Below are 27,306 nucleotides of genomic sequence, written 5' to 3' on the forward strand. Positions count from 1 at the left end.
ATGAGAGAGGGATAGAGAGGGGACGAGGAAGGGGGAGAAAGGGGGGGAAAGGGAGGGGGCGCGAGAAAAGAGAGAGGGGGGAGAGAGAGGTGACGAGAGGAGTGGAGTAAGGGGACAAAAGAAGGAAAGAGAGGGGACGATGGAGGGAGAGAGGGGGGAGTGAGAGGGGGAGAGAGGGGGCGAGGGAGGGGCCAAGAGAGGGGGAGAGAGGGGAAGAGAGAGAGAGGGGAAGAGAGAGGGAGAGTGATGGGTCAATGGAGGAGAGAGAGGGGAGAGAGAGGGGATTAGAGGAGGAGAGAGAAGGAACGAGAGAGGTGAGAGAGAGGGGAGAGAGGTGATGAGAGGAGCGGAGTGAGGGGACGAGCGGGGAGAGAGGGGAGGAGAGGGGGAGAGAGAGGAGACGAGAGAAGGAAAGAGAGGGGACGATGGGGGGAGAGGGGCGGAGTGAGAGGGGGAGAGAGGGGGTAGGGAGGGGCCAAGAGAGGGAGAGAGGGGCCAAGAGAGGGAGAGAGAGGGGAAGAGAGAGGGCGAGAGAGAGGGGGAGCGAGAGGGGATGATAGGGGAGAGAGAGGGAGAGAGATGGGTCAATGGGGGAGAGAGGGGGAGAGAGAGGGAATTAGAGGAGGCGAGAGAAGGAAAGAGAGAGGTGAGAGAGAGGGGAGAGAGGTGATAAGAGGAGCGGAGTGAGGGGACGAGCGGGGAGAGAGGGGGGATGATGGAGGAGAGAGGTGATGGGGGAGCGAGGGGGCGAGAGGTGGAGAGAGAGGGGACAAGAGAAGGAATGAGAGGGGACGATGGGGGGAGCGAGAGGGGGGATTCAGAGGGGCACAGAGTGGGAAAGAGAGGTGGAAAAAACAGGGGGACAGAGAGAGAGGACGAGGATGGAGAGAGAGGGGACGAGAGAGGGAGAGAGATGGGCAGGAGAGAGAGGGGACGAGAGGGGGAGAGAGAGGGGAGGATGGGGGAGAGAGAGGGGACAAGAGGAGGAGAGAGGGGTGGGAACGAGAGGGGAGGAGAGAGAGAGGACGAGGGGAGGAGAGAGAGGGGTGGGAGTGAGAGGGGAGGGAGAGGGGACGATGGGGGAGAGAGAGAGGGGATGATGTGGGGAGAGTGAGGGGACGAAAGGGGGAAAGAGAGGGTAGAGAAAGGGAGAGAGAGGGGTCGATGGGGGGTTGAGAGAGTAGAACATTGTGGGAGAGAGGGGAGAAAGAGGGAGAGAGAGGTGACGATGTGGGGAGAGAGGGAGAGAAAGGGGTCGATGGGTGACCAGAGAGGAGACGATGCGGGAAGAGAGAGACAAGAGAGAGATGGGTTAGAGAGGGAGAGAGAGGGGGCGATGGGGAAGAGAGGGTGAGAGGGAGGGTAGGAGAGTTCGGACAAGAGGGGGCGAGAGAGAGGACGAGAATGGAGAGAGAGGGAATGAGAGAGGGAGAGAGAGGGGTTGGGACAGAGCGGGTACTATGGTGCGAGAGAGAGGAGACGAGAGGGAGAGAGCGAGGCTAAGAGAGGGGGTATAGAGAGGGGTGGAGAGAGGGGAGAGAGGGCAGAGATAGGAGACGAGAGGCTGAGAGAGAGGATAAGTGAGAGTGAGAGGGAAAGAGAGAGGGGGAGAGATTGTGAGAGAGAGGGGACGAGAGTGGGGGAGAGAGAGGGGACGAGAGGAGGGAGAGAGAGGGCTTGAAAGGGGGAGAGAGGGCAGAGAGAGGAGTCGAGAGGGTGAGAGAGAGGGTAAGTGAGAGAGAGAGGGAAAGAGAGAGGGGGAGAGATTGTGGGAGAGATTGGAAGAGAGAGGGGGAGAGAGAGGGAGGGAGAGGTGTCGAGAGAGGGGAGAGAGATGGGAGAACAGAGAGGGAGGGAGAGGGGTCGAGAGAGGGGAGAGAGGGGACGGGAGAGGGGAGAGAGAGGTAACGAGAGGGGGAGAGAGAGGGGACGAGACAGAGAGGGGAAGAGAGATGGTGAGAAAGGTGATGAGTGGGGGGAGCGAAGGGATGAGAGGGGGAGAGAGAGGCGATGATAGAAGGAGAGAGTGGGGTGGGATGAAGAGGGGAGTAGAGAGAGAAGGGACGAGGGGAGAGAGAGGGGATAAATGAGGGGTGAGAGGTGACGAGAGCGGGAGAGAGGGGGGACGGTGGGGGGAGATGGGGGAGAGAGAGGATGAGAGAGGGAGAGAGGGGAGAGAGAGGGAGACAGAGGTGACTATAGGGGAGAGAGAGGGGACAAGACGGGGAGAGAGAGGGGACGACGGTAGGGAGAGAGGGGGAGAGAGAGGGGTCGATGGGGGGAGAGAGGGGGGACGATGGGGGGAGAGAGATGGGAAGAGAGGGGGAGAGATAGGGAAGCATGGGGAGAGAGAGGGGATGATGGGGAGAGAGGGAGACGATGGGGATGAGGGGGAGAGAGAAGGAGGGAGAGGGGTCGAAATAGGGGAGAGACGGGACGAGAGAGGGGAGAGAGAGGGAACGAGAGGAGGAAAGAGAGGGGGACAGAGAGGACACCATGGGGGAGAGAGAGGGAAAGATGGGTGAAGAGGGGGAGAGAGGGAGAGAGAGGGAACAATGGGGGAGAGAGAGGGGACAAGAGAGGGGCGAGAGAGGGGAAAAAGAGGCGATGAGAGGGGTGGAGAGAGATATGAGGAGGGGGGAGAGGGGGGCCGTGAGGGGGGAGAAAGGGGACGAGAGAGGGATAGAGAGGGAACAAGGGAGGGAGAGAGGGGGGGAAAGGGAGTGTGCGAGAGAGGTGAGAGAGAGGGGAGAGAGAAGTGACTAGAGGAGTGGAGTGAGGTGATGAGAGGGGGAGAGAGAGGGGACGAGAGAAGGAAAGAGAGGGGACGATAGGGGGAAGAGAGGGGGAGTGAGAGGGAGAGAGGGGAGGGTTAGAGAGGGGACGATGGGGATGAGAGAGGGGGCGAGAGGGGAGAGAGGGGGACGGGATGAGAGAGAAGAGATGAGAGAGTGAGAGAAAGGGGCGAGAGAGAGAGGGGACGATGGGGGGAGAGAGGGGGATGGGGTGAGGGAGGAGTTGATGGCGAGAGAGATGGGGACGAGAGGGGGAGAGCGAGTGGACGATGGGGATGAGGGGGAGAGAGAGGGAGGGAGAGGAGTCGAGAGGGGGGAGAGAGGGGACGGGAGGGGGAGAGAGAGGTGACGAGAGGGGGAGAGAGAGAGGGGCGAGAGAGAGAGGGGACGAGAGGGGAGAGAGGGGGTGGTGGGGGGAGAGATGGGAAGAGAGAGGATGAGAGAGGGAGAGAGAGGGGAGAGAGAGGGAGACAGAGGGGACCATAGGGGAGAGAGAGGGGACGAGAGGGGGAGAGAGGGGGGATCATGGGGAGGGGGGAGAGAGAGGGAGAGAGATGGGACTAGAGAGGGAGAGAGAGGGGACGAGAGAGAGAGGGGATGAGAGAAGGTGAGAGAGTTGATGAGAGTTGCGAGTGAGGGGACGAGAGGGGGAGAGAGAGGGGACAACAGAAGGAGAGAGTGGGGAGGGAGCGAGAGGGGAGGAGAGAGGGAGAGGGGACGAAGGGAGAGAGAGGGTGTGGGAGAGAGAGAGAAGGGCCGAGAGGGGGAAAGAGAGGGGACGATGCGGGAAAGGGAAGGGACGAATGAGGGGTTAGAGGTTACGAGAACGGGAGAGAGGGGGACCAATGATGGAGAGAGAGGGGACGAGAGATGGAGAGAGAGGAGACGGTGGGGGGAGAGATGGGGGAGAGAGTGGATGAGAGAGGGAGAGAGAGGGGACTATAGGTGAGAGAGGGGGGACCAGAGGGGGAGAGCGAGGGGATGATGGGGAGGGGGAAAGAGAGGGAGAGAGAGGGGACGAGAGAGGGGAGAAAGAGGGGTGGAGGGAGGAGAGGGAGGGGAGAGAGAGGTGAGGAGAGGGCGAGAGAGAGGGGAAGTGAGAGAGAGAGTGGAGGGAGAGGTGACGAATGGGTGTGAGGGAGGGAAAGGGAGAGGGGGGAGAGAGGGAGAGAGAGGGGACACGAGAGTGAGAGAGAGGGGTAGAGAGAGAGAAAGGGGGAGAGAGAGAAAGGGGAAGAGAGAAGGAGAGAGAGGGGAGAGAGGGGACGACGGTGGGGAGAGAGAGGCGTCGATCGGGGGAGAGGGGGGAGAAGAGAGGGGCGAGAGAGGAGAAAGAGAGGTGACGAGAGGGGTGGAGAGAGAGGTGAGGAGAGGGGGAGAGAGGGGACGGGGGAGAAAGGGGACGAGAGAGGGATAGAGAGGGAACGAGGGAGGGAGAGAGGGGGAGAAGTGAGGGGGCGAGAGAGGGGAGAGAAATGGGAGAGAGAGGGGATGAGAGGTGGAGAGAGAGGGAATGAGAGAGGTGAGAGAGAGGGGAGAGAGAGAGGTGACGAGAGGATTGGAGTGAGGGGACGAGAGGGGAGAGAGGGGGGACGATGGGGGGAGAGAGGTGATGGGGGAGCGAGGTGTCGAAAGGGGACGTGAGAAGCAAAGAGAGGGGACGATGGGGGGCGAGAGGGGGGAGTGAGAGGGGGAGAGAGCGGATAAGAGAGGTGGGACAAGAGGTGGAGAGAGTTAGAGGACGAGAGTGGAGAGAGAGGGGACGAGAGAGGGAGGGGGGGAGAGAGAAGAGAGGGGACGAGAGAGAAGAGAGGGGGACGGGGTGAGAGAGAAGGGACGGGAGTGGGAGAGAAAGGGGCGGGAGAATGAGGGGATGATGGGGGGAGAGAGGGTGGCGAGAGGGGGATAGAGTGTGGACGATGGGGATGAGGCGGAGAGAGAGGGAAGGAGAGGGGTCGAGAGGGGGACGGGAGGGGGAGAGAGAGGTCACGAGAGGAAGAGAGAGAGAAGGGACGAGAGAGAGGTGATGAGAGGGGAGAGCGAGGGGAAGAGGGGGGAGTGAGAGGAGAGAGGGAGGTGACGAGAGGAGTGGAGTGAGGGGACGAGAGGGGCGAGAGAGGGGACGATGGGGGGAGAAAGGTGATGGAGGAGCGAGGGGACGAGAGGGCGAGGGAGAGGGGATGAGAGAAGGAAAGAGAGGGGACGATGGGGGGAGAGAGAGTGAGAGTGAAAGGGGGAGAGTGTGGACGATAGGGATGAGGGGGAGAGAGAGGGAGGCCGAGAGGTCGAAAGAGGGAAGAGAGGGGACGAGAGTGGGGTGAGAGAGGTGATGAGAGGGGGAAAGAGAGGGGAAGAGAGAGAGAGGGGGGAAGAGAGAGGGGAGAGAGAGGGAGAGAGAAGGGACAAGGGAGGGAGAGAGAGGGGAAGACAGAGAAAGGGAAAGAGAGAGGGAGAGGGAGGGGAGAGAGAGAGGGGAAGAGAGAGGGAGAGAGAGGGGTCGATGGGGGAGGGAGAAGGTACAATGGGGGGAGAGAGATGGGACGATTGGGTGAGACAGAGGGGAAGAGAAGGGGAGAGAGAGGGCACCATGGGGGAGAGAGAAGGAACGATGGGTGCATAGGGGGAGAGAGGAAGAGAGAGGAGAAAATGGGGGAGAGAGAGGGGACAAGAGAGAGCCGAGAGATGGGAAAGAGAGGTGACGAGAGGGGTAGAGAGAGATGTGAGGAGAGGGGGAGAGAGGGGACTAGAGGGGGGAGAAAGGGGACGAGATGGGATAGAGAGGGGTCGCGGGAGGGAGAGAGAGAGGGGGGAAGGGAGGGGGCGAGAGACGGGAGAGAAAGGGGTGAGAGAGGGAATGAGGGGAGGAGGGAGAGGGAAGGAGAGAGGAGAGATAGAGAGGGGAGAGAGAGATGACGAGAGGAGTGGAGTGAGGGGACGAGAGGGGAGAGAGAGGGGATGATGGGGGGAGAAAGGTGATGGGGGACCGAGGGGATGAGAGGGGGAGAGAGAGGGGATGAGAGAAGGAAAGAGAGGGGACGATGGGGGGAGAGAGAGGTGGAGTGAGAGGGAGAGAGAGAGGGTAAGAGAAGTGGGGCAAGAGGGGGAGAGAGAGAGAGGACGAGGGTGGAGAGAGGGGGATGGGGTGAGAGAGAAAGGACGACAGGGGGAGAGAGAGGGGAGGATGGGGAGAGAGAGGCGATGATGGGGGGAGAGAGGGAGACGATGGGGAAGGGGAGAGCGAAGGAGGGAGAGGGGTCGAGGGAGGGGAGTGAGGGGACGAGAGAGGGGAGAGAGAGGGGACGAGAGAGAGAGGGGAAGAGAGAGGGTGAGAGAGGTGATGAGAGGGGGGAGCGAGGGACGAGAGGGGGAGAGTGAAGGGACGAGAGAAGGAGAGAGTGGGGAGGGAGCGACAGGGGAGGAGAGAGGGAGAGAGAGAGGGGTCGATGGGGGAGAGAGAGGGGACGAATGAAGGGGGAGAGGTGACGAGAGCGGGAGAGAAGGGGACCAATGATGGTGAGCGAGGGGATGAGAGAGGGGGGAAAGAGAGGGCGACAGAGGGGACTATGTGGGGGAGAGAGGGGACGAGAGGGGGAGAGAGAGTGGATGATGGGGAGGGGGGAGAGAGAGGGAGAGAGAGGGGACGAGATGGAGCGAGAGAGGGGAAGAGAGGGGGGGAGATATTGAGTGAGAGACGGGACGAGAGGGGGGAGGGAGGGGGCAAGAGAGGGAGAGAGAGCGGAAGAGAGAGAGAGGGTAAGAGAGAGGGAGAGAGAGAGGGTGAGAGAGAGAGGGGACGACGGTGGGGAGAGAGGGACAGAGAGAGGGGTCGATGTGGGGAAAGAGAGGGGATGATGGGGGGTGGGAGAGGGGACGATTGGGTGAGACAGAGGGGACGAGAGGGGGAGAAAGAGGGGACAAAGGGGGAGAGAGATGGAACGATGGGTGCAGAGGGGGATAGAGGGAGAAAGAGGGGACAAGAGAGGGGCGAGAGAGGGGTGGACAGAGAGGTGAAGATTGGAGTAGAGAGAGGGGACGCGAGTGGAGTGAAAGGGGAGGAGAGAGGGATAAAGAGGGGGTGAGGGAGGGAGAGAGAGGGGTGAAATGGAGGGGGCGAGAGAGGGGAGAGAAAAGGGAGAGAGAGAGGAAGAGAGGAGGAGAGAGGTGATGGGGGAGCGAGGGGACGAGAGGGGAGAGAGAGGGGACGAGAAAAGGAAAGAGAGGGGACGATGGGGAGAGAGAGGGGGAGTGAGAGGGAGAGAGATTGAGGGAGAGAGAGGGGACGGGGGAGAGAGGGGACGAGAGAGGGGAGAGAGAGGGAACGAGAGGGGGATGGAGAGGGGGAGAGAGAGGACACCATGGGGGAAAGAGAGGGAACGATGGGTGCAGAGGGGGAGAGAGGGTGAGAGAGGGGACAATGGGAGAGAGAGAGGGGTCAAGAGAGGGACAATAGAGGGGAAAGAGAGGTGACAAGAGGGGTGGAGAGAGAGGTGAGGAGAGGGGGAGAGAGGGTACGAGAGAGGGATAGAGAGGGGACAAGGGAGGGAGAGAGAGATTGGGAAAGGGAGGGGGCGAGTGACGGGAGAGAAAGGGGAGAGAGAGGAGATGAGAGGAGGAGAGAGAGGGAACGAGAGAGGAGAGAGAGGGGAGAGATTGGCGACGAGAGGAGTGGAGTGAGGGGACGAGAGGGGAGTGAGTGGGGACGATGGGGGGACAGAGGAGAGAGGGGAGGATGGGGAAAGAGAGGGGATAGTGGGGGGGAGAGGGGGACGAGAGTGGGAGAGAGTGGGGGCGATGGAAGTGAGGGGGAGAGAGAGGGAGGGGGAGGGGACGAGAGAGGGGAGAGAGGGGAACAGGGAAGAGAGAGGGGACAGGGGAGAGAGAGAAGGGACAAGAGGGGGAGAGAGAGGGGACGAGAGGATGAGAGAGAGGGGAGGAGGGGAGAGAGAGGGAACGGGATGAGACAGAAGGGATGAGAGGAGGAGAGAGAGGGGTGAGAGTTAGAGGGGAGTAGAGAGGGGACAATGGGGGAGAGAGAGGGGACGACAGGAGGAGAGAGTAGGTTGGGAGTTAGTGGGGAGGATAGAGGGGATGATGGGGGAGACAGAGGGGACGAGAGAGAGAGATAGATGGGACGATGGGGGAGAGAGAGAGGACGAGAGGGGGAGTGATAGGGGAGAGAGAGGGAGAGAGGGGACAATGGGGGGTGAGAGAGTAGAGGATTGTGGAAGAGAGAGGGGAGAGAGAGGGAGAGAGGGGGGACGATGTGGGGACAGAGGGAGAGAAAGGGGACGATGGGTGGCCAGAGAGGAGACGATGCGGGGAGAGAGAGGGGGAGAGAGAAGGAGAGAGCGGGAACGATGGGGAGAGAGAGAGCGGACGAGATGGGGGGAGAGAGGGGACGATGGGGGCGAGAGCGAGGTGACGAGTAGGGAGTTGAGAGTTGACGTGAGGGGGAGAGAGAGGGGAGAGAGAGGGAGAGAGAGGGGACGATGGGGGAGAGAGGGAGAGAGAGGGGACGATGGGGTGAGAGAGAATGGACGATGGGGGAGAGAGAAGGGAAGAGAGAGAGAGTGGGGGCAGGTGAGGGAGAGGGAGGGGACGAGAGGGGGGGACAGAGAGAGGAGATGAGAGAGGGAGAGAGAGTGGTCGATGGGGCAGAGAGGGAAAGAGAGGGACGATGGGGGAGAGAGAGGGGACGATGGGGGAGAGAGAGGGGAAGAGAGAGGGGGAGAGAGGTGATGAGAGGGGGGAGCGAGGGGACGACGAGGGTAGAGAGAGGGTAAGAGAGATGGGACAAGAGGGGGAGAGAGAGAGACGACAAGGGTGTAGAGAGGGGGGACCAGAGAGGTAGACACGGGATGAGAGTGGGACAGAGAGGGGAGGGAGAGGGGGGACAGAGAGAGAGAGAGAGGGGATGATAGGGAAGAGAGTGTGGACGAGAGAAGAAGGGGGAACAATGAGGGATAGAGGGGGGACGAGAGTGGGAGAGAGTGGGGGCAAGTGAGGGAGAGGGAGGAGATGAGGGGGGAGAGAGAGAGGGATGAGAGAGGGAGAGAGACTGGTCGATGGGGGAGAAAGGGAGAGAGAGCGGACGATGGGGGAGAGAGAGGGGGCGATTGAAGAGAGCGGGGAGAGAGAGGGGACGATGGCGGGAGAGAGAGGGGGAGAGAGGTGATGAGAGGGGGGAACGAGGGGATCAGAGGGGGGAGAGAGAGGGTAAGAGAGATGGGACAAGAGGGGGAGAGAGAGAGGTCAGGGGTAGAGAGAGGGGACAAGAGAGGTAGAGAGGGACGAGAGAGGGACAGAGATGGGAGGAAGAGGGGGGAGAGATGGAGAGAGAGAGGATGATGGGGAGAGAGTGTGGACGAGAGAGGGAGGGGGAAACAATGAGGGATAGAGAGCGGACGAGAGTGGGAGAGAGTGGGGGCAAGTGAGCGAGAGGGAGGGGACGAGAGGGGGAGAGAGGGAGAGAGAGGGGACGATGGGGGAGAGAGATGGGAAGAGAGGGGGGAGAGAGGTGATGAGGGGGGGAGCGACGGGACGAGAGTAGGGGAGAGAGAAGGTAAGAGAGATGGGACAAGAGGGGGAGAAAGACAGGACGAGGGGGTAGAGTGAGGGGACGAGAGAGGTAGAGACGGGACGGGAGTGGGACAGAGAGGGGAATGAGAGAGGGGAGAGAGGGAGAGAGAGGGGATGATAGGAGAGAGAGAGAGGACGGGAGTGAGAGAGAAGGGACGAGAGGGGGAGAGAGAGGGGACGATGGCGGGGGAGAGAGAGGACGAGAGGGGAGAGCGCGGGGAAGAGAGAGGGTTGAGAGAGGGAGAGAGGGGAGAGCGAGGGGATGAGAGTAGGGAGAGAGGGGACGACAGAGGGGAGAGAGAGGCGACGATGGGGGGAAAGAGGGGTGAGAGAGGAAGAGAGAAGGAACGTTGTGGGGAGACAGGGGAACGATGGGACGATATGGGGAGAGAAAGGGGACGAGGGAGAGAGAGGGGATGAAAGGCGAGAGAGAGAGAGGGGACGAGAGGGTAGAGAGAAGGCACGAGGGAGGGAGAGCGAGGGTACAAGAGTGGGAGAGAGAGTGGATGAGGGATGGACAGAGAGGGGACAATGGGGGGAGAGAGAGGGGACGAGGGAGGAAGAGAGAGGGAGAGAGAGAGGGAGAGAGAGGGAGAGAAAGGGGACGATACAGGGAGAGAGAGGGAATGATGCGGGACGAGAGAGGGAGAGAGAGGGGGAAATAACGGGGATGAGAGAGGGAGAGAGAGGGTAAGAGGGAGAGAGAGAGGGGGCGATGGGGGAGAGAGAGGGAACATGAGGGGTAGAGGAAAGGGATGCGAGAGGGGGACAAGAGAGTGGACGAGAGAGGGGAAGAGAGAAAGGGAGAGAGGGGAGAGAGAGGGGAGAGGAGGGGAGATGAGACAGGGTGAGGGAGAGGGGACAATGAGGGGGAGAAAGGGGGAGTAGTGGGGAGATGGCGAGAGAGGAGATGAGCAAAAGAGGGAAAGGATGACAGTGGAAGAGCAAGAGAGAGAAAGAGCAAAAGCGAGAGAGCGCGAGTGAGGGGGATAAGCGAGCGAGAGGATAGTAAGTGAGAGAGGGTGCAAGTGAGAGCAAAGGGCTGGAGAGAGTGAAGGTGGTGCAGGTGTGAGTGAGAGAGAGTGGGCGAGAGTGAGAGAGGGGACAGAGGGAGAGAATGGGCGAGAGTGAGTGAGGGGGTAGAGGGAGAGTGTGGGCGAGAGTGAGAGAGTGGGCGAGAGAGAGAGAGTGGGCGCAAGAGAGAGAGTGGGCGAGAGAGAGAGAGTGGGAGAGAGTGAGAGAGTGTGCGAGAGTGAGAGAGTGGGCGAGAGAGAGAGAAAGTGGGCACGAGAGTGAGTGGGCGAGAGAGAGAGAGTGGGAGAGAGTGAGAGAGTGGGCGAGAGAGAGTGTGGGCTTGAGAGTGTGTGTGTGTGAGAGAGAGAGACAGTGGACGAAAGAGAGAGAGTGGGCAAGAGTGAGAGAGTGGGCGAGAGAGTGAGTAGGAGAGAGTGAGAGGGGGCAGAGGGAGAGAGTGGGCGACAGTGAAGAGTAGGCAATAAAGAGAGTGGGCAATTGAGGGAGAGTGGGTATGAGAGAGAGTGGGTGAGAGTGAGGCGGCAGAGGGTGAGTGGACGAGAGAGTGTGGGCGAGAGAGAATGGGGGCGAGAGAGTCTCTTTGAGTGGGCGAGGGAGAGAGAGTTGAGAGAGAGAGAGTGGGCGAGAGAGCGAGCGGGCGAGAGAGAGACTGGGTGAGAGAGAGAGTGGGCGAGAGAGAGAGTGGGAGAGAGAGGGAGTGGGCGTGAGAGAGAGAATGGGCTCGAGAGAGAGTGGGCAAGAGAGAGATTGGGCGAGTGAGAGTGGGCGGCAGAGAGAGTGTAAAAACAATGACTGCAGATGCTGAAAACCAAATACTGGATTAGTGGTGCTGGAAGAGCACAGCAGTTCAGGCAGCATCCAACGAGCAGCGAAATCGACGATTCGGACAAAAGCCCTTCATCAGGAATAAAGGCACTGAGCCTGAAGCATGGAGAGATAAGCTAGAGGAGGGTGGGGGTGGGGGGAGAGTAGCATAGAGTACAATGGGTGAGCTTCAGAGCATAGGAAATGACCTGGGAGTTGCAGTGGGAGAGGGACTCCCTGTGATCTGCCGTGCTCTTCCAGCACCACTAATCCAGTATTTGGTTTTCAGCATCTGCAGTCATTGTTTTTACCTTGTTGATTTGAACGCTACTGCGAATCCTCTTGCAAGGATGCCTGCCTTGAAGACGTTTTCCTCCTCTCTCTACAAGAATCTCAGGGAATCCCTCTCCCACTGCAACTCCCAGTGAGAGAGAGCGTCGGTGAGCGAGAGTGGCGAGAGAGAGTGGGAAAGAGAGAGATGGCGAGAGAGACACAGTGGGCGAGAGTGTGAGTGGGCAAGAGTCGGTGAGAGAGAGTATCGAGAGCGAGAGTGGCGACAGAGAGTGGGTGAGAGAGAGTGAAGGCCAGAGAGAGGGGGCGATAGAGAAAGAGTAGCCGAGAGAGAGAGTGAGCGACAGAGGGTGGGTGAGAGACAGCGAAGGCGAGAGAGAGAGTGGGTGAGAGAGTGGGCGAGAGAGAGTGGGTGAGAGAGTGGGCATGAGAGAGTGGGCGAGAGAAAGAGTGGGAGTGAGAGAGTGGGGGGTGAGACAGAGTGGGTGAGAGAGAGTGTGGGCTAGAGTGAGTGAATGGGCAGAGGGAGAGTGGGCGAGAGAGAGGGGGCAGAGGGAGATAGTGGGCGTGAGTGAGAGAGTGGGCAAGAGGGTGTGGGCGAGAGAGAGACTGGGCGAAAGAGAGAGTGGGTGAGAGAGAGTGGGCGAGAGAGAGAAAGAATGGGCGAGAGAGTGTGGGCGAGAGAGAGAGGGGGCGAGAGAGAGAGGGAAAGGTCGAGAGAGATTGAGGGCGAGAAAGACAGTGGGCGAGAGTGAGAGAGTGGGCAAGAGTGACAGATTGGGCGAGAGAGTGTGGGCGACAGAGCGTGGGTGAGAGAGAGAGAAGGCGAGAGAGAGAGTGGGTTAGAGAGTGAGAGGGCGAGAGAGAATGTGGGCGAGAGTGAGTGGGCGAAAGAGAGAGTGGGCCAGAGAGAGAGCGGCGAGAGAGTGAGGGGGCAGAGGGAGATCGTGGGTGAGTGTGAGAGAGTGGGCAAGCGGGAGTGAGCGAGAGGGACTGTGGGCGGGAGTGAGGGAGGGCAGAGGGACATAGTGGGCGAAAGAGAGTGGGCGAGAGAGACAGTTGGCGAGAGAGAGAGTGGGCGAGAGAGTGGGCGAGAGAGAGTGTGGGCGAGAGAGAGAGTGGGTGAGAGTGAGACTGGGCGGGAGTCAGAGAGTTGGCGAGAGAGACAGTAGGAGAGAGTGAGAGTGTGGGCGAGAGAGAGTGTGGGCGAGAGAGAGTGTGGGCGAGAGAAGTGTGGGCGACCGTGAGAGAGTGGGCGAGAGAGAGAGAGTGGGCGAGAGAGAGTGTGGGCGAGAGAGAGTGTGGGCGAGAGAGAGTGTGGGTGACACAGAGAGTGGGTGAGAGTGAAACTGGGCAAGACTGAGAGAGTGGGCGAGAGAGAGTGGGAGAGAGTGAGAGAGTGGGCGAGAGTGAGAGAGTGGGCGAGAGAGAGTGTGCGAGAGAGAGAGTGTGGGCGACAGAGAGTTTGGGAGAGAGAGAGTGGGTGAGAGAGGGTGGGCGAGAGAGAGTGTGGGCAAGAGAGAGAGTGGGTGAGAGAGAGACTGTGCGAAAGACAGAGAATGGGCGAGAGCGTATTGGGGAGAGAGAGAGTGGGCGAGAGAGAGTGTATGCGAGAGAGAGTGTTGGCGAGAGAGAGAGAGTGGGTGAGAGTGAGATTGGGCGAAAGAGAGAGTGGGTGAGAGAGTGTGTGCGAGAGTGTGACTGGGCGAGAGTGAGAGAGGGGGCGAGAGAGAAATTGGGAGAGAGTTTGAGAGTGGGTGCGAGAGAGAGTGGGCGAGAGAGAGAGTGGGAGAGAGTGAGAGAGTGGGTGAGAGAGAGAGTAGGTGCGAGAGAGAGTTCGAGAGAGTGAGAGAGTGGGCGAGAGACAGTGGGCGAGAGAGAGTGTATGCGAGATAGAGTGCTGGCGAGAGAGAGAGTGGGAGAGACAGAGAGTGGGTGAGATTGAGACTGGGCGAGAGTCAGAGAGTCGGCGAGGGAGAGAGTGGGAGAGAGTGAGAGTGTGGGCGAGAGAGAGTGAGTGGGTGAGAGAGAGTTCGAGATAGTGAGAGAATGAGTGAGAGAGACTGTATGCGAGATAGAGTGTTGGCAAGAGAGAGTGGGCGAGACAGAGAGTGGGTGAGAGTGAATGTGGGTGAGAGAGAGTGGGCGAGAGTGAGAGAGTGGGCGAGAGAGAGAGAATGGGCGAGAGAGAGTGTGGGCGATAGAGAGTGTGGGCGAGAGAGAGAGTGGGTGAGAGTGAGACTGGGCGAGAGTGAGAGAGTGGGCGAGAGAGAGTGGGCGAGAAGAGAGTGGGAGAGAGTGAGAGAAAGGGCGAGAGTGAGAGAGTGGGCGATAGAGAAATAGTAGGCGAGAGAGAGAGTGGGCGACAGAGAGTCGGTGAGAGAGAGAAGGCGAGAGAGAGAGTGGGCGAGAGAGCGTGAGGGCGAGAGAGAGTGTGGGCGAGAGACAGAGTGGGCGAGACAGAGAGTGGGCGAGAGTGAGACTGGGCGAGAGTCAGAGAGTCGGCGAGGGAGAGAGTGGGAGAGAGTGAGAGAGTGGGCGAGAGAGAGTGTGGGAGAGAGAGAGAGTGAGAGAGTGGGTGAGAGAGAGTGTATGCGAGATAGAGTGTTGGCGAGAGAGAGTGTGGGCGAGACAGAGAGTGGCTGAGAGTGAGTGTGGGCAAGAGAGAGTGGGCGAGAATGAGAGAGTGTGCGAGAGAGAGTGTGGGCGAGAGAGGGTGTGGGCGACAGTGAGAGAGTGGGCGAGAGAGAGAGATTGGGCGAGAGAGAGTGGATGAGAGAAAGAGTGAGAGAGAGTGAGACAGTGGGCGAGAGAGAGTGTATGCGAGATAGAGTGGTGGCGAGAGCGAGAGTGGGCGAGACAGAGAGTGGGTGAGAGTGAGTGTGGGCGAGAGAGAGTGGGCGAGAGTGAGAGAGTGTGCGAGAGAGAGTGTGGGCGAGAATGAGTGTGGGCAAGAGAGAGTGTGGGCGAGAGAGAGGGAAAGGTCGAAAGAGATTGAGGGCGAGAAAGAGAGTGGGCGAGAGTGAGAGAGGGGGCGAGAGTGAGAGAGTGGGCGAGAGAGAGTGTGGGCGAGAGAGAGAGTGGGCGTGAGAGAGAGAATGGGCTCGAGAGAGAGTGGGCAAGAGAGAGATTGGGCGAGTGAGAGTGGGCGGCAGAGAGAGTGTAAAAACAATGACTGCAGATGCTGAAAACCAAATACTGGATTAGTGGTGCTGGAAGAGCACAGCAGTTCAGGCAGCATCCAACGAGCAGCGAAATCGACGATTCGGACAAAAGCCCTTCATCAGGAATAAAGGCACTGAGCCTGAAGCATGGAGAGATAAGCTAGAGGAGGGTGGGGTGGGGGGAGAGTAGCATAGAGTACAATGGGTGAGCTTCAGAGCATAGGAAATGACCTGGGAGTTGCAGTGGGAGAGGGACTCCCTGTGATCTGCCGTGCTCTTCCAGCACCACTAATCCAGTATTTGGTTTTCAGCATCTGCAGTCATTGTTTTTACCTTGTTGATTTGAACGCTACTGCGAATCCTCTTGCAAGGATGCCTGCCTTGAAGACGTTTTCCTCCTCTCTCTACAAGAATCTCAGGGAATCCCTCTCCCACTGCAACTCCCAGTGAGAGAGAGCGTCGGTGAGCGAGAGTGGCGAGAGAGAGTGGGAAAGAGAGAGATGGCGAGAGAGACACAGTGGGCGAGAGTGTGAGTGGGCAAGAGTCGGTGAGAGAGAGTATCGAGAGCGAGAGTGGCGACAGAGAGTGGGTGAGAGAGAGTGAAGGCCAGAGAGAGGGGGCGATAGAGAAAGAGTAGCCGAGAGAGAGAGTGAGCGACAGAGGGTGGGTGAGAGACAGCGAAGGCGAGAGAGAGAGTGGGTGAGAGAGTGGGCGAGAGAGAGTGGGTGAGAGAGTGGGCATGAGAGAGTGGGCGAGAGAAAGAGTGGGAGTGAGAGAGTGGGGGGTGAGACAGAGTGGGTGAGAGAGAGTGTGGGCTAGAGTGAGTGAATGGGCAGAGGGAGAGTGGGCGAGAGAGAGGGGGCAGAGGGAGATAGTGGGCGTGAGTGAGAGAGTGGGCAAGAGGGTGTGGGCGAGAGAGAGACTGGGCGAAAGAGAGAGTGGGTGAGAGAGAGTGGGCGAGAGAGAGAAAGAATGGGCGAGAGAGTGTGGGCGAGAGAGAGAGGGGGCGAGAGAGAGAGGGAAAGGTCGAGAGAGATTGAGGGCGAGAAAGACAGTGGGCGAGAGTGAGAGAGTGGGCAAGAGTGACAGATTGGGCGAGAGAGTGTGGGCGACAGAGCGTGGGTGAGAGAGAGAGAAGGCGAGAGAGAGAGTGGGTTAGAGAGTGAGAGGGCGAGAGAGAATGTGGGCGAGAGTGAGTGGGCGAAAGAGAGAGTGGGCCAGAGAGAGAGCGGCGAGAGAGTGAGGGGGCAGAGGGAGATCGTGGGTGAGTGTGAGAGAGTGGGCAAGCGGGAGTGAGCGAGAGGGACTGTGGGCGGGAGTGAGGGAGGGCAGAGGGACATAGTGGGCGAAAGAGAGTGGGCGAGAGAGACAGTTGGCGAGAGAGAGAGTGGGCGAGAGAGTGGGCGAGAGAGAGTGTGGGCGAGAGAGAGAGTGGGTGAGAGTGAGACTGGGCGGGAGTCAGAGAGTTGGCGAGAGAGACAGTAGGAGAGAGTGAGAGTGTGGGCGAGAGAGAGTGTGGGCGAGAGAGAGTGTGGGCGAGAGAAGTGTGGGCGACCGTGAGAGAGTGGGCGAGAGAGAGAGAGTGGGCGAGAGAGAGTGTGGGCGAGAGAGAGTGTGGGCGAGAGAGAGTGTGGGTGACACAGAGAGTGGGTGAGAGTGAAACTGGGCAAGACTGAGAGAGTGGGCGAGAGAGAGTGGGAGAGAGTGAGAGAGTGGGCGAGAGTGAGAGAGTGGGCGAGAGAGAGTGTGCGAGAGAGAGAGTGTGGGCGACAGAGAGTTTGGGAGAGAGAGAGTGGGTGAGAGAGGGTGGGCGAGAGAGAGTGTGGGCAAGAGAGAGAGTGGGTGAGAGAGAGACTGTGCGAAAGACAGAGAATGGGCGAGAGCGTATTGGGGAGAGAGAGAGTGGGCGAGAGAGAGTGTATGCGAGAGAGAGTGTTGGCGAGAGAGAGAGAGTGGGTGAGAGTGAGATTGGGCGAAAGAGAGAGTGGGTGAGAGAGTGTGTGCGAGAGTGTGACTGGGCGAGAGTGAGAGAGGGGGCGAGAGAGAAATTGGGAGAGAGTTTGAGAGTGGGTGCGAGAGAGAGTGGGCGAGAGAGAGAGTGGGAGAGAGTGAGAGAGTGGGTGAGAGAGAGAGTAGGTGCGAGAGAGAGTTCGAGAGAGTGAGAGAGTGGGCGAGAGACAGTGGGCGAGAGAGAGTGTATGTGAGATAGAGTGCTGGCGAGAGAGAGAGTGGGAGAGACAGAGAGTGGGTGAGATTGAGACTGGGCGAGAGTCAGAGAGTCGGCGAGGGAGAGAGTGGGAGAGAGTGAGAGTGTGGGCGAGAGAGAGTGAGTGGGTGAGAGAGAGTTCGAGATAGTGAGAGAATGAGTGAGAGAGACTGTATGCGAGATAGAGTGTTGGCAAGAGAGAGTGGGCGAGACAGAGAGTGGGTGAGAGTGAATGTGGGTGAGAGAGAGTGGGCGAGAGTGAGAGAGTGGGCGAGAGAGAGAGAATGGGCGAGAGAGAGTGTGGGCGATAGAGAGTGTGGGCGAGAGAGAGAGTGGGTGAGAGTGAGACTGGGCGAGAGTGAGAGAGTGGGCGAGAGAGAGTGGGCGAGAAGAGAGTGGGAGAGAGTGAGAGAAAGGGCGAGAGTGAGAGAGTGGGCGATAGAGAAATAGTAGGCGAGAGAGAGAGTGGGCGACAGAGAGTCGGTGAGAGAGAGAAGGCGAGAGAGAGAGTGGGCGAGAGAGCGTGAGGGCGAGAGAGAGTGTGGGCGAGAGACAGAGTGGGCGAGACAGAGAGTGGGCGAGAGTGAGACTGGGCGAGAGTCAGAGAGTCGGCGAGGGAGAGAGTGGGAGAGAGTGAGAGAGTGGGCGAGAGAGAGTGTGGGAGAGAGAGAGAGTGAGAGAGTGGGTGAGAGAGAGTGTATGCGAGATAGAGTGTTGGCGAGAGAGAGTGTGGGCGAGACAGAGAGTGGCTGAGAGTGAGTGTGGGCAAGAGAGAGTGGGCGAGAATGAGAGAGTGTGCGAGAGAGAGTGTGGGCGAGAGAGGGTGTGGGCGACAGTGAGAGAGTGGGCGAGAGAGAGAGATTGGGCGAGAGAGAGTGGATGAGAGAAAGAGTGAGAGAGAGTGAGACAGTGGGCGAGAGAGAGTGTATGCGAGATAGAGTGGTGGCGAGAGCGAGAGTGGGCGAGACAGAGAGTGGGTGAGAGTGAGTGTGGGCGAGAGAGAGTGGGCGAGAGTGAGAGAGTGTGCGAGAGAGAGTGTGGGCGAGAATGAGTGTGGGCAAGAGAGAGTGTGGGCGAGAGAGAGGGAAAGGTCGAAAGAGATTGAGGGCGAGAAAGAGAGTGGGCGAGAGTGAGAGAGGGGGCGAGAGTGAGAGAGTGGGCGAGAGAGAGTGTGGGCGAGAGAGAGAGTGGGCGTGAGAGAGAGAATGGGCTCGAGAGAGAGTGGGCAAGAGAGAGATTGGGCGAGTGAGAGTGGGCGGCAGAGAGAGTGTAAAAACAATGACTGCAGATGCTGAAAACCAAATACTGGATTAGTGGTGCTGGAAGAGCACAGCAGTTCAGGCAGCATCCAACGAGCAGCGAAATCGACGATTCGGACAAAAGCCCTTCATCAGGAATAAAGGCACTGAGCCTGAAGCATGGAGAGATAAGCTAGAGGAGGGTGGGGTGGGGGGAGAGTAGCATAGAGTACAATGGGTGAGCTTCAGAGCATAGGAAATGACCTGGGAGTTGCAGTGGGAGAGGGACTCCCTGTGATCTGCCGTGCTCTTCCAGCACCACTAATCCAGTATTTGGTTTTCAGCATCTGCAGTCATTGTTTTTACCTTGTTGATTTGAACGCTACTGCGAATCCTCTTGCAAGGATGCCTGCCTTGAAGACGTTTTCCTCCTCTCTCTACAAGAATCTCAGGGAATCCCTCTCCCACTGCAACTCCCAGTGAGAGAGAGCGTCGGTGAGCGAGAGTGGCGAGAGAGAGTGGGAAAGAGAGAGATGGCGAGAGAGACACAGTGGGCGAGAGTGTGAGTGGGCAAGAGTCGGTGAGAGAGAGTATCGAGAGCGAGAGTGGCGACAGAGAGTGGGTGAGAGAGAGTGAAGGCCAGAGAGAGGGGGCGATAGAGAAAGAGTAGCCGAGAGAGAGAGTGAGCGACAGAGGGTGGGTGAGAGACAGCGAAGGCGAGAGAGAGAGTGGGTGAGAGAGTGGGCGAGAGAGAGTGGGTGAGAGAGTGGGCATGAGAGAGTGGGCGAGAGAAAGAGTGGGAGTGAGAGAGTGGGGGGTGAGACAGAGTGGGTGAGAGAGAGTGTGGGCTAGAGTGAGTGAATGGGCAGAGGGAGAGTGGGCGAGAGAGAGGGGGCAGAGGGAGATAGTGGGCGTGAGTGAGAGAGTGGGCAAGAGGGTGTGGGCGAGAGAGAGACTGGGCGAAAGAGAGAGTGGGTGAGAGAGAGTGGGCGAGAGAGAGAAAGAATGGGCGAGAGAGTGTGGGCGAGAGAGAGAGGGGGCGAGAGAGAGAGGGAAAGGTCGAGAGAGATTGAGGGCGAGAAAGACAGTGGGCGAGAGTGAGAGAGTGGGCAAGAGTGACAGATTGGGCGAGAGAGTGTGGGCGACAGAGCGTGGGTGAGAGAGAGAGAAGGCGAGAGAGAGAGTGGGTTAGAGAGTGAGAGGGCGAGAGAGAATGTGGGCGAGAGTGAGTGGGCGAAAGAGAGAGTGGGCCAGAGAGAGAGCGGCGAGAGAGTGAGGGGGCAGAGGGAGATCGTGGGTGAGTGTGAGAGAGTGGGCAAGCGGGAGTGAGCGAGAGGGACTGTGGGCGGGAGTGAGGGAGGGCAGAGGGACATAGTGGGCGAAAGAGAGTGGGCGAGAGAGACAGTTGGCGAGAGAGAGAGTGGGCGAGAGAGTGGGCGAGAGAGAGTGTGGGCGAGAGAGAGAGTGGGTGAGAGTGAGACTGGGCGGGAGTCAGAGAGTTGGCGAGAGAGACAGTAGGAGAGAGTGAGAGTGTGGGCGAGAGAGAGTGTGGGCGAGAGAGAGTGTGGGCGAGAGAAGTGTGGGCGACCGTGAGAGAGTGGGCGAGAGAGAGAGAGTGGGCGAGAGAGAGTGTGGGCGAGAGAGAGTGTGGGCGAGAGAGAGTGTGGGTGACACAGAGAGTGGGTGAGAGTGAAACTGGGCAAGACTGAGAGAGTGGGCGAGAGAGAGTGGGAGAGAGTGAGAGAGTGGGCGAGAGTGAGAGAGTGGGCGAGAGAGAGTGTGCGAGAGAGAGAGTGTGGGCGACAGAGAGTTTGGGAGAGAGAGAGTGGGTGAGAGAGGGTGGGCGAGAGAGAGTGTGGGCAAGAGAGAGAGTGGGTGAGAGAGAGACTGTGCGAAAGACAGAGAATGGGCGAGAGCGTATTGGGGAGAGAGAGAGTGGGCGAGAGAGAGTGTATGCGAGAGAGAGTGTTGGCGAGAGAGAGAGAGTGGGTGAGAGTGAGATTGGGCGAAAGAGAGAGTGGGTGAGAGAGTGTGTGCGAGAGTGTGACTGGGCGAGAGTGAGAGAGGGGGCGAGAGAGAAATTGGGAGAGAGTTTGAGAGTGGGTGCGAGAGAGAGTGGGCGAGAGAGAGAGTGGGAGAGAGTGAGAGAGTGGGTGAGAGAGAGAGTAGGTGCGAGAGAGAGTTCGAGAGAGTGAGAGAGTGGGCGAGAGACAGTGGGCGAGAGAGAGTGTATGTGAGATAGAGTGCTGGCGAGAGAGAGAGTGGGAGAGACAGAGAGTGGGTGAGATTGAGACTGGGCGAGAGTCAGAGAGTCGGCGAGGGAGAGAGTGGGAGAGAGTGAGAGTGTGGGCGAGAGAGAGTGAGTGGGTGAGAGAGAGTTCGAGATAGTGAGAGAATGAGTGAGAGAGACTGTATGCGAGATAGAGTGTTGGCAAGAGAGAGTGGGCGAGACAGAGAGTGGGTGAGAGTGAATGTGGGTGAGAGAGAGTGGGCGAGAGTGAGAGAGTGGGCGAGAGAGAGAGAATGGGCGAGAGAGAGTGTGGGCGATAGAGAGTGTGGGCGAGAGAGAGAGTGGGTGAGAGTGAGACTGGGCGAGAGTGAGAGAGTGGGCGAGAGAGAGTGGGCGAGAAGAGAGTGGGAGAGAGTGAGAGAAAGGGCGAGAGTGAGAGAGTGGGCGATAGAGAAATAGTAGGCGAGAGAGAGAGTGGGCGACAGAGAGTCGGTGAGAGAGAGAAGGCGAGAGAGAGAGTGGGCGAGAGAGCGTGAGGGCGAGAGAGAGTGTGGGCGAGAGACAGAGTGGGCGAGACAGAGAGTGGGCGAGAGTGAGACTGGGCGAGAGTCAGAGAGTCGGCGAGGGAGAGAGTGGGAGAGAGTGAGAGAGTGGGCGAGAGAGAGTGTGGGAGAGAGAGAGAGTGAGAGAGTGGGTGAGAGAGAGTGTATGCGAGATAGAGTGTTGGCGAGAGAGAGTGTGGGCGAGACAGAGAGTGGCTGAGAGTGAGTGTGGGCAAGAGAGAGTGGGCGAGAATGAGAGAGTGTGCGAGAGAGAGTGTGGGCGAGAGAGGGTGTGGGCGACAGTGAGAGAGTGGGCGAGAGAGAGAGATTGGGCGAGAGAGAGTGGATGAGAGAAAGAGTGAGAGAGAGTGAGACAGTGGGCGAGAGAGAGTGTATGCGAGATAGAGTGGTGGCGAGAGCGAGAGTGGGCGAGACAGAGAGTGGGTGAGAGTGAGTGTGGGCGAGAGAGAGTGGGCGAGAGTGAGAGAGTGTGCGAGAGAGAGTGTGGGCGAGAATGAGTGTGGGCAAGAGAGAGTGTGGGCGAGAGAGAGGGAAAGGTCGAAAGAGATTGAGGGCGAGAAAGAGAGTGGGCGAGAGTGAGAGAGGGGGCGAGAGTGAGAGAGTGGGCGAGAGAGAGTGTGGGCGAGAGAGAGAGTGGGCGTGAGAGAGAGAATGGGCTCGAGAGAGAGTGGGCAAGAGAGAGATTGGGCGAGTGAGAGTGGGCGGCAGAGAGAGTGTAAAAACAATGACTGCAGATGCTGAAAACCAAATACTGGATTAGTGGTGCTGGAAGAGCACAGCAGTTCAGGCAGCATCCAACGAGCAGCGAAATCGACGATTCGGACAAAAGCCCTTCATCAGGAATAAAGGCACTGAGCCTGAAGCATGGAGAGATAAGCTAGAGGAGGGTGGGGTGGGGGGAGAGTAGCATAGAGTACAATGGGTGAGCTTCAGAGCATAGGAAATGACCTGGGAGTTGCAGTGGGAGAGGGACTCCCTGTGATCTGCCGTGCTCTTCCAGCACCACTAATCCAGTATTTGGTTTTCAGCATCTGCAGTCATTGTTTTTACCTTGTTGATTTGAACGCTACTGCGAATCCTCTTGCAAGGATGCCTGCCTTGAAGACGTTTTCCTCCTCTCTCTACAAGAATCTCAGGGAATCCCTCTCCCACTGCAACTCCCAGTGAGAGAGAGCGTCGGTGAGCGAGAGTGGCGAGAGAGAGTGGGAAAGAGAGAGATGGCGAGAGAGACACAGTGGGCGAGAGTGTGAGTGGGCAAGAGTCGGTGAGAGAGAGTATCGAGAGCGAGAGTGGCGACAGAGAGTGGGTGAGAGAGAGTGAAGGCCAGAGAGAGGGGGCGATAGAGAAAGAGTAGCCGAGAGAGAGAGTGAGCGACAGAGGGTGGGTGAGAGACAGCGAAGGCGAGAGAGAGAGTGGGTGAGAGAGTGGGCGAGAGAGAGTGGGTGAGAGAGTGGGCATGAGAGAGTGGGCGAGAGAAAGAGTGGGAGTGAGAGAGTGGGGGGTGAGACAGAGTGGGTGAGAGAGAGTGTGGGCTAGAGTGAGTGAATGGGCAGAGGGAGAGTGGGCGAGAGAGAGGGGGCAGAGGGAGATAGTGGGCGTGAGTGAGAGAGTGGGCAAGAGGGTGTGGGCGAGAGAGAGACTGGGCGAAAGAGAGAGTGGGTGAGAGAGAGTGGGCGAGAGAGAGAAAGAATGGGCGAGAGAGTGTGGGCGAGAGAGAGAGGGGGCGAGAGAGAGAGGGAAAGGTCGAGAGAGATTGAGGGCGAGAAAGACAGTGGGCGAGAGTGAGAGAGTGGGCAAGAGTGACAGATTGGGCGAGAGAGTGTGGGCGACAGAGCGTGGGTGAGAGAGAGAGAAGGCGAGAGAGAGAGTGGGTTAGAGAGTGAGAGGGCGAGAGAGAATGTGGGCGAGAGTGAGTGGGCGAAAGAGAGAGTGGGCCAGAGAGAGAGCGGCGAGAGAGTGAGGGGGCAGAGGGAGATCGTGGGTGAGTGTGAGAGAGTGGGCAAGCGGGAGTGAGCGAGAGGGACTGTGGGCGGGAGTGAGGGAGGGCAGAGGGACATAGTGGGCGAAAGAGAGTGGGCGAGAGAGACAGTTGGCGAGAGAGAGAGTGGGCGAGAGAGTGGGCGAGAGAGAGTGTGGGCGAGAGAGAGAGTGGGTGAGAGTGAGACTGGGCGGGAGTCAGAGAGTTGGCGAGAGAGACAGTAGGAGAGAGTGAGAGTGTGGGCGAGAGAGAGTGTGGGCGAGAGAGAGTGTGGGCGAGAGAAGTGTGGGCGACCGTGAGAGAGTGGGCGAGAGAGAGAGAGTGGGCGAGAGAGAGTGTGGGCGAGAGAGAGTGTGGGCGAGAGAGAGTGTGGGTGACACAGAGAGTGGGTGAGAGTGAAACTGGGCAAGACTGAGAGAGTGGGCGAGAGAGAGTGGGAGAGAGTGAGAGAGTGGGCGAGAGTGAGAGAGTGGGCGAGAGAGAGTGTGCGAGAGAGAGAGTGTGGGCGACAGAGAGTTTGGGAGAGAGAGAGTGGGTGAGAGAGGGTGGGCGAGAGAGAGTGTGGGCAAGAGAGAGAGTGGGTGAGAGAGAGACTGTGCGAAAGACAGAGAATGGGCGAGAGCGTATTGGGGAGAGAGAGAGTGGGCGAGAGAGAGTGTATGCGAGAGAGAGTGTTGGCGAGAGAGAGAGAGTGGGTGAGAGTGAGATTGGGCGAAAGAGAGAGTGGGTGAGAGAGTGTGTGCGAGAGTGTGACTGGGCGAGAGTGAGAGAGGGGGCGAGAGAGAAATTGGGAGAGAGTTTGAGAGTGGGTGCGAGAGAGAGTGGGCGAGAGAGAGAGTGGGAGAGAGTGAGAGAGTGGGTGAGAGAGAGAGTAGGTGCGAGAGAGAGTTCGAGAGAGTGAGAGAGTGGGCGAGAGACAGTGGGCGAGAGAGAGTGTATGCGAGATAGAGTGCTGGCGAGAGAGAGAGTGGGAGAGACAGAGAGTGGGTGAGATTGAGACTGGGCGAGAGTCAGAGAGTCGGCGAGGGAGAGAGTGGGAGAGAGTGAGAGTGTGGGCGAGAGAGAGTGAGTGGGTGAGAGAGAGTTCGAGATAGTGAGAGAATGAGTGAGAGAGACTGTATGCGAGATAGAGTGTTGGCAAGAGAGAGTGGGCGAGACAGAGAGTGGGTGAGAGTGAATGTGGGTGAGAGAGAGTGGGCGAGAGTGAGAGAGTGGGCGAGAGAGAGAGAATGGGCGAGAGAGAGTGTGGGCGATAGAGAGTGTGGGCGAGAGAGAGAGTGGGTGAGAGTGAGACTGGGCGAGAGTGAGAGAGTGGGCGAGAGAGAGTGGGCGAGAAGAGAGTGGGAGAGAGTGAGAGAAAGGGCGAGAGTGAGAGAGTGGGCGATAGAGAAATAGTAGGCGAGAGAGAGAGTGGGCGACAGAGAGTCGGTGAGAGAGAGAAGGCGAGAGAGAGAGTGGGCGAGAGAGCGTGAGGGCGAGAGAGAGTGTGGGCGAGAGACAGAGTGGGCGAGACAGAGAGTGGGCGAGAGTGAGACTGGGCGAGAGTCAGAGAGTCGGCGAGGGAGAGAGTGGGAGAGAGTGAGAGAGTGGGCGAGAGAGAGTGTGGGAGAGAGAGAGAGTGAGAGAGTGGGTGAGAGAGAGTGTATGCGAGATAGAGTGTTGGCGAGAGAGAGTGTGGGCGAGACAGAGAGTGGCTGAGAGTGAGTGTGGGCAAGAGAGAGTGGGCGAGAATGAGAGAGTGTGCGAGAGAGAGTGTGGGCGAGAGAGGGTGTGGGCGACAGTGAGAGAGTGGGCGAGAGAGAGAGATTGGGCGAGAGAGAGTGGATGAGAGAAAGAGTGAGAGAGAGTGAGACAGTGGGCGAGAGAGAGTGTATGCGAGATAGAGTGGTGGCGAGAGCGAGAGTGGGCGAGACAGAGAGTGGGTGAGAGTGAGTGTGGGCGAGAGAGAGTGGGCGAGAGTGAGAGAGTGTGCGAGAGAGAGTGTGGGCGAGAATGAGTGTGGGCAAGAGAGAGTGTGGGCGAGAGAGAGGGAAAGGTCGAAAGAGATTGAGGGCGAGAAAGAGAGTGGGCGAGAGTGAGAGAGGGGGCGAGAGTGAGAGAGTGGGCGAGAGAGAGTGTGGGCGAGAGAGAGAGTGGGCGAGAGAGAGTGGGCGATAGAGAAAGAGTAGGCGAGAGAGAGATTGGGCGACAGAGAGTGGGTGAGAGAGAGAGAAGGCGAGAGAGAGAGGGTTCGAAAGTGATCGGGCGAGAGAGAGTGTGGGCGAGAGTGAGTGGGCGAAAGAGAGAGTGGGCCAGAGAGAGAGTGTGGAGAGAGAGAGTGGGCAGAGGGAGATCGTGGGTGAGTGTGAGAGAGTGGGCAAGAGGGAGTGAGCGAGAGGGAGTGTGGCGAGAGTAAGGGAGGGCAGAGGGACATAGTGGGTGAGAGAGAGAATGGGCGAGACAGACAGTTGGCGAGAGAGAGAGTGGGGAGAGTGAGAGAGTGGGCGAGAGCGAGAGTGATTGAGAGAGACTGTGGATGAGAGAGAGAGCTCCTGCGAGTGAGAGAGTGGGCGAGAGAGAGTGGGTGAGAGAGAGTGTATGCGAGATATAGTGTTGGCGAGAGAGTGAGTGGGCGAGACTGAGAGTGGGTGAGATTGAGAGTTCGAGAGAGTGAGAGAGTGGGCGAGAGAGAGAGTGAGTGAGAGAGAGTTCGAGAGAGTGAGACAGTGGGCGAGAGAGAGAGAGTGGATGAGAGAGAGCGTTCGAGCGAGTGAGAGAGTGGGCGATAGAGAGTGGGTGAGAGAGGGTGTATGCGAGATAGAGTGTTGGCGAGAGAGAGAGTGGGCGAGACTGAGAGTGGGTGAGATTGAGAGTTCGAGAGAGTGAGAGAGTGGGCGAGAGTGAGAGAGTGGGCGAGAGAGAGTGAGTGAGAGAGAGTGGGGTGAGAGTGAGTGTGGGTGAGAGAGTGGGCAAGACAGAGAGTGGGTGAGAGTGAGACTGGGTGAGAGTGAGACAGTGAGCGAGAGAGAGAGTGGGCAAGAGTGATAGAGTGGGCGAGAGAGAGAGTGGGTGAGAGACAGAGTTCGAGAGTGTGAGAGAGTGGGCGAGAGAGAGTGGGTGAGGGAGAATGTATGCGAGATAGAGTGTTGGCGAGAGGGAGAGTATGCGAGACAGAGAGTGGGTGAGAGTGAGTGTGTGCGTGAGAGAGTGGGCGAGAGAGAGAGTGGGTGAGAGAGAGAGTGGGCGAGAGAGAGTGTGGGCGAGAGAGAGTGGGCGAGAGTGAGTGCAGGCAAGAGAGAGTGTGAGCGACACATAGAGTGGGTGAGAGTGAAACTAGGCGAGAATGAGAGAGTGGGCGAGAGAGAGAGTGGGAGAGACTGAGAGAGTGGGCGAGAGTGAGAGAGAGTGGCGAGAGTGAGAGAGTGGGCGAGAGAGAGAGTGGGCGAGAGAGAGTGTGCGAGAGAGAGTGGGCGACAATGAGAGAGTGGGCGAGAGAGAGAGTGGGCGAGAGAGAGTGTGGGCGAGAGAGAGTGTAGGCGAGAGAGAATGTGGGCGACACAGAGAGTGGGTGAGAGTGAAACTAGGAGAGAATGAGAGAGTGGGCGAGAGAGAGAGTGGGAGAGACTGAGAGAGTGGGCGAGAGTGAGGAGAGTGGGCGAGAGTGAGAAAGTGGGTGAGAGAGAGAGTGGGAGAGAGTGGCCGATAGAGAGTGTGCGAGAGAGAGTGTGGGCGACCGAGAGTGTGGGCGAGCGAGAGAGTTGGCGAGAGTGAGAGAGTGGGCAAGAGAGAGAGAGTGGGCGAGAGCGAGACTGGGCGAAAGAGAGAGAATGGGCGAGAGCGTGTTGGCGAGAGAGAGAGTGGGCCAGAGAGAGAGTGGGAGAGAGTGAGAGAGTGGGCGAGAGAGAGTGGGCGAGCAAGAGTGTATGCGAGAGAGAGTGTTGGAGAGAGAGAGTGGCTGAGGGTGAGACTGGGCCAAAGAGAGAGTGGGTGAAGGAGTGTGTGCGAGAGTGTAACTGGGCGAGAGTGAGAGAGTAGGCGAGAGAGAGATTGGGAGAGAGTGAGAGAGTGGGCGAGATAGAGAGTGGGCGAGAGAGAGAGTGGGAGAGAGTGTGAGAGTGGGCGAGAGAGAGTGGGCGAGAGAGAGTGTGGGCGAGAGAAGTGTGGGCGACCGTGAGAGAGTGGGCGAGAGAGAGAGAGTGGGCGAGAGAGAGTGTGGGCGAGAGAGAGTGTGGGCGAGAGAGAGTGTGGGTGACACAGAGAGTGGGTGAGAGTGAAACTGGGCAAGACTGAGAGAGTGGGCGAGAGAGAGTGGGAGAGAGGGAGAGAGTGGGCGAGAGTGAGAGAGTGGGCGAGAGAGAGTGTGCGAGAGAGAGAGAGGGGGCGAGAGTGAGAGAGTGTGCGAGAGAGAGTGTGGGCGAGAATGAGTGTGGGCAAGAGAGAGTGT

This window comes from Chiloscyllium punctatum, chromosome 21 (genome assembly GCF_047496795.1).
Source record: "Chiloscyllium punctatum isolate Juve2018m chromosome 21, sChiPun1.3, whole genome shotgun sequence".
NCBI classification, from domain to species: domain Eukaryota; kingdom Metazoa; phylum Chordata; class Chondrichthyes; order Orectolobiformes; family Hemiscylliidae; genus Chiloscyllium; species Chiloscyllium punctatum.